We start from the raw sequence: 6,379 nt of genomic DNA, 5'->3' as shown, positions 1-6,379 counted from the left end.
TTTGTTGTAAAAATCGCAGAAAAAATAATAAAAAATATTAGTGAAGGTTTGAGGAAAATCCGTTAAAGAGTAAGAAAGTTATTAGAGTTCAAAGTTTTGGATTTGTGACGTCATAAACGAGCAGCTGCCCCATGTGTTATGTAATATAAAATGCATGAATTTCAAATTTTGTATGGTTCCTGATGACTTAATTTTGTTTTCTATTCATGATTGGGTGTGAAATGATTTGTCTATTGATATACAAAAGGTACAGAGAAAACCATTTTCAATTTTCTGAGAAAATGACATTTCGTTGACTTTTTACCATTCGCTATGTAGGAATGCTGCTCGCATATGACGTCACAAATCAAATAATTGAAATTCTAATAACTTTTTAATTATTTGATGAATTTTTCTCAAACCTTCGGCAATATTTTTTATTATTTTTTCTGCTATTTTTACAATAAACTTTTTGTCAGGGTGAACTTCCCCTTTAAGTCAGTGTGATATGTGAACAGTTGTGTGAGAGCGTGCCTTGATTTTTTTGTGGCTTGGGTTGTTGTGGGTGACAAAAATACAGTCGAGTCTTGAGAAGCATTGGATTTGGAATGGGTGTCGCGTCTGTCGATAGGTGTTCATGCTCATGTTTGACCTTGCCTTGGCTTGGGCATGTTTTTTTTTCTTAGGGGGGGGGGTGACAAAAAACAATATTGTTCTCTGTAACTGTGAGGGATTTTTTTGTTTCTAGGGGGGGGGGGTGGCTTGCGAGTCTCAAAAGTTTGGTGGCCAGACATTTTAAAAAGGCAAAATTGTTTTTTTTTTAAGCTGTGCCTGTGAGTGAGCAAAAATTTTGGACTTTTTTAGAGGATTTAACTTAGTTCTAAGTTAGACTCTATACAAAATCTGATTTTGTGTTAGATTTTGACCAACCCAGGCAACTGCAGCCGGCTGTGCGGGCCGCAGCCCAGGATTCGTCCGTGTAATAGTTGGCAGACAAATGGGGTAGAGTCGTGGTCGCCATAGCTGCACCCAAATTAAAGGGAAAAAATGAATTATGCACTTAACCCAATTATATGGATGAAGATTGTTGAATGTTACGATGCACATTTATATAATTGACACACACTGTGAATGTACATGTGCATGCACGTATTCCGCACCGATACGGACATGATTGAATAAAAACCAAAGAACAATCAAATAAATATTGCTCCAACTATCCATATTTGATAACAAAGACATATATGTTAAGAAATAATTGGTCAACGTAATCTGTAGGGGGTATTTTACAGTCCGATTGATCAACCAATGATAAGAGTTGTATTCTGACATTTAAATCCATGTTCATCTCTGACCGTTGTCAAATAAAAACTTTGCTCTGAGCATAACATCCTCAAGGTGGTCTAAAATTATATTAGATGAAGGTACATGTACTCTTCTGTGCGAGTTCATTTACGCTTTGACTGCTATATCTACGAGTTTTATAATCAATATACTGGTTCTCTGAAGTTGATGTGTTTATAATCAAATGTTTTTATGTTTATTCTCCTTAAAACATAATAGACGGAGACCAGCTGCGTGGCAGCAAGAGCAAATGTTTGTTGTGATGAGGCGTATACCACCATCACCAACGCTGCAATTGCAGTCACCACCACCAATGATGGTCCACCACTTCTGCCACCACCATCAGTTCTGCGAATGCCACCACCACCACCAAGTCTGCTTCTGCCATCGCCATTGCCACCGCCACTACCAAGATCATTCCTGACACAAAGCCTCCAAGTCCTCAACTGACCAGCTATTGCAGCTGGAGAAGGATAGACCCGCAACTTCAAAGTCAGGGCTTGCTGGTCTCCTACAATAAGAAAAGTGCCTGGGGCCAATCTGATGAACGTGTACTTGTAGCACAATATTTGGCCACAGTTGTAGAAATACAGAGACTAACATGCAGCCACAGGTAAAAATCAATGTCAGATATATGATTACAAAATGATGGATAGTCTTTGAAATATGGGTTGCAGAATGAATATCAGTAAAACCCATCATGATGTGCAGTCTGATTTAACCCTAAAAAGCGGTGGGGGGGGGGGGGGGCAGGATTTTTTTCACGATAAATCCACAATGTGAAACGTGGTGTTGCGTCTTATGACTTTTTTTTCAAGTTTCATGAGTTTTCAGACAAATTTGTGACACCAGGGTACCCGGTTGTGAAATTATGCAACGTTATGTAAGTACATGTCAGAATTGCTTAAAAATGTGATTTCATGAACAAATCCAATGCAAATTCTATTTCTAGCCAAAATTCATAATTGTATCATACCGGTTAAAATTTATTTTTACTGACTGAAATCAATTAATTTCATGTTGCTTATGATCACAAAATTTTGTCAACAATATAAAAAAAGTAAAAAAAACCCCCAAATCTACAGATGAAAGGGATTTGATATCAATTAATTTTTATATGTCTGAAAAAAATGACACCTCAAGGGCTTTGTTTATAGATTTCCAGCCAAATTCTGATTTCATGCATGAATTAGTAAAATTTGTTAATAAGAAATAAATTTAAATAATTTTAGAACACTCAAATTTACATTTTTTTCATCTGTGACAGGCATGTTGCATTTTGTCACAAGTGCGCAATTAACGGTCAAGATCTTGAGGGCCCCCACCCCCCTTCCGCCCATCTTTCCTGCCTCCAAAATACCCTGACAGTCTTATAAGGGTTAGATTAATTTTACATTAAGCATCCATAAAATTCTTACAATGGATTTCAGTGGCATAATGAGCCAAATATTTTAAGGGAGCTAAATATTGTTGGAATTTTAAATACAGAAATTGAATTTTTGGAAAGATTTTGACTTTATTTGACGTAATATTCAGAAAATGGTATACTATTTAACCCTTTCCCGTTCTTTTTTTCTTGGTCATGAAACATTGGAGGGGGGGGGGGGGCACGGCCCCCATCTATTTGCCAGTGATGGATTTAATACTTTTTGCATGTATGATGACAATGCTCTCTCTCTCTCTCTCCCTCACCCATCCTCACTACGTGTACATGTGTGTGCAAGATAAACTATGAGGAATAATTGCATAGCATATGAAGTAACATTTCTCAACCAGAGATACCTTTGATATTATTTACTGTTGCATGTTTGCATTTTTGTTTATTAACCCATCTTGACCACTTTACCCCCCCCCATGATAAAAGCTAGAAGTCAAACCATGTTTCCTTTTATTTCCTTTTGATATTCATGCAATGTATACATGTGAGAAAAAAAATTACAGTGCCAAACATTTTTTGAAAATTTCAATTTAATTTATTCCTTCAGGTGAGGCTTTGTCCGCATTTCCAGAAAGACACAAGATAGTATCAGAAAGCCATGCCAAATTCAAGGACTGAAGGGTTTGGAGAGCCAGACAAAGAGCCTAGAAATGTGATTTAACCCGTAAGTTAAACATATTTATAATTCTGATTCACTTAGGCATAGAAAGTAAGTCACATCATAACAATTTGAATGATTTTTGTCTTCTTGAATTGCTCTTTGCCAAGAATCCAGTCCAAATTTTAGAATTAAACTCTAAGTTTGAGGTGTTGATGAATTCTTTTTTTTTCAGCTGCAAAAATAACAAACCAATATCAATCATTGGTAGATTATTAATATTAATAAATTATTGGCGTGACTTGCTTTCTCTTGCCAAATTGGTACATGAATATTCTGCATTTCTATAATTATTGACCCCCACCACTACCATCTAAGATGTCAAATTACTGTCAAATTCACTTCATCTTGTTTTTAATTATTAATTTGTCAGTAAAGGAGTAAAATGACTCAGAAAGATTACCCGAAGAAGCTCACAGAATTTTTTACTGGTAGACCCTTAACATTCATTTGATGAATTGAGTTCATGCAAAATCAACTGAATGTAATGAGTACAAAATACACCTTACTAGGTGAGGCTATTCTGGTAGATCATCCCAAGGGGTGCCTGAGGATCTTGTCCATTTTGATAAATCTTGCAAAGTATCAAAAAATGCCTCCACCCCCCCCCCAGTCTATTAAGGGTTAACAATGAAAATGAAATTAGGAATAACTTTGGTATCTTGCTTATATGCATTATAAATTAATTTCTATTTCAGGTACTTCAATCACATGAACAGCAGCAGGAGCAAAAACAGCATCAACCACACAGGAGATGTAACGACAGCATTGACCAACAGCAACAACAACAGCAGCGTAAACAATTTCTGCAGGAGGTGCAAAAACCACACCGGCAACCTCAACAATATCAAGATGTCCAACAACCACTCCGGGAACAGCAACCACAACTTCAGCAAGAGTTTCAACAAACACATCAGCAAAAACCAACAGCAGCAGCAACAACAGCACTTATGAAATGAATTTTATTGAAACTCAAAAGCCAATGAGGAAACATCTTTTACAAAATGAGACATCATTTGTTCATTCTTTTACAGGATAAAGAAAAGCTTTTTTGAAAGTGTAAATTTGCAGGAACACAATGTATGTTCCCTATGAATCTATTTATTGAAATAAATTTGACTTTAAAAAGAATGAATGGTGATTCAATAAATATCTACTTTTTATTTGTCAATGAGTAAAAATACATGTATTTTCTATTTAGAATGACAAAAAGCAATTTATCAAATCAAAATCACAAAAAAATTGACCAATATGGCTCTTAGGCCCTCAAAATTGTTGGTATTTTGATGAAAAAGCTGTTTCTGCGGCAATATTTGACACAGCTCAAATAGCTGCGTCAAATTTGCCGCAGAAATTGTCATTTGACGCAGCTCCTTGAGCTGCGTCAAATATTGCCGCTGAAATTGTCATTTGCCGCAGAAAGTATCTGCGGCAAAGTTTTATGAAACGGAAACTTGACGCTGTTTTGAGATTTGCCGCAGAAACACAGATTTGCCGCAGAAAATGGGAGTTGCCGCTGCGGCAAATGTTTTATGAAACGGGCCTACCTGAAATTCCTTACCACAATACTTAAAACAATGTCCCTCTCTTAACTCATTCAAATCATCCTTTAAAAAATTTATGATACTCAAATACAATTCTGATTAATTTATAAATATATATAAAAAGAGTTCTTCGGGTCTTGGTCAATTTTCAATTTTCTTGGTCAATTTTTAATTTCTATCTGATCACATAAACTGTTACATCAGAAAAATTCATGTATTGAAAAAAGTATAGTCATAGTATCAAACGTTTCTATCATTTCAAGCTGTAATCCTGGAACCATTCAATAATTCCTAATTAATACTACCCCACGCCCTCATATATCGACACACACACACACACACACTCTCAACATACACACACAATTTTAAATATACATTTGCACACACGCACACGTTTGCACATGCACAAACGCATGCAAAAACGTCAACTGTGCACATAATATCAGGCATACAAGGTCCTTGCATGTAAATATCGTATTAATAATATATGTTTATAATTTATTTAAGTCAATGCCCGATTTGTATTTGACTTCGTTTTCTTTTTTGTTTATTTCGCTATTACGTTTGAGGCCGCTACCCTAGTCAAGCACTGCCTATGGTAGCGGTCTCCAGCATATTTTTTTGTCTACTCAACAAAGTACAACTTATAATATTGCAAACTACTATCTATATACATTTTTGCCAATGAATTATTATTTGTATTCATTTTTGTAAAAAGTAATGTATCACTATTTTTTTATGTTGTACATTATGTTTGTTAATAATTTCTGTTGGAAAAATGCTGAAATAAAATAAAATCAAATCAAATACAAAGTAGAAGTCAACGAAATGTATTGGAGTGGGGAATCTTTATATACAAGAGAATATGAGAAATCTTCCACACCTGGAAAAACAAGTTTTTTGTCGATTTGTGTTCTAGATGGGTTTTGAAGTAAATTCAGCTTGGTTGCCACTTTGGCAACGTTGGGCAATTTTTTTAACTAGCATTATTCACCAATTGATATACATGTGCAATGTATTATTTCTCTGTCACTATATGATCTAGAACACCTGAAAACATGAATGATACAGCTCCTCTGAGATTTTCTATGAAGAAGAATTTCATTTATGACAATGATTTTCCTTTTTATGCAGTGAAAGTTACCTAATTAGCATAATTCACCAATTACATGTAAAATTTTATTTCTTTGTCACTCTATTATCTAGAAACATGAAAACATTAATAACAGAATAAGGTATAATATGGCGAATTTGTGGCAATGGTTTTGATTTTTAAGCAATGTTTTTTAATAATTATGTTAATTATATCAACTATGACAAATAAACTCTATAAAGGAAAAAAAATAGTGTCATAAATGAATTCCTCATCAGAGAAAAGTGTGAAGCGATATATTATTCATTTTGTCAGGTTCTCTA

General features: G+C 34.9%; 1 long non-coding RNA gene across 1 annotated transcript; it reads left to right on the top strand.

The window, feature by feature from the left end:
• Nucleotides 1-1,538: 1,538 nt before the first annotated feature.
• Nucleotides 1,539-4,504, top strand: LOC129261225 (uncharacterized). Its single transcript, XR_010293549.1, has 3 exons — nt 1,539-1,936; nt 3,309-3,425; nt 4,118-4,504. It is a non-coding gene; the product is annotated as an uncharacterized LOC129261225 (long non-coding RNA).
• The last annotated feature ends 1,875 nt before the right edge of the window (nt 4,505-6,379 follow it).

This window comes from Lytechinus pictus, chromosome 5 (genome assembly GCF_037042905.1).
Source record: "Lytechinus pictus isolate F3 Inbred chromosome 5, Lp3.0, whole genome shotgun sequence".
Lineage (NCBI taxonomy): Eukaryota > Metazoa > Echinodermata > Echinoidea > Temnopleuroida > Toxopneustidae > Lytechinus > Lytechinus pictus.
The sequence above is the reverse complement of the archived record's forward strand: the minus strand, read 5'-3'. Positions and strand labels throughout refer to the sequence as shown.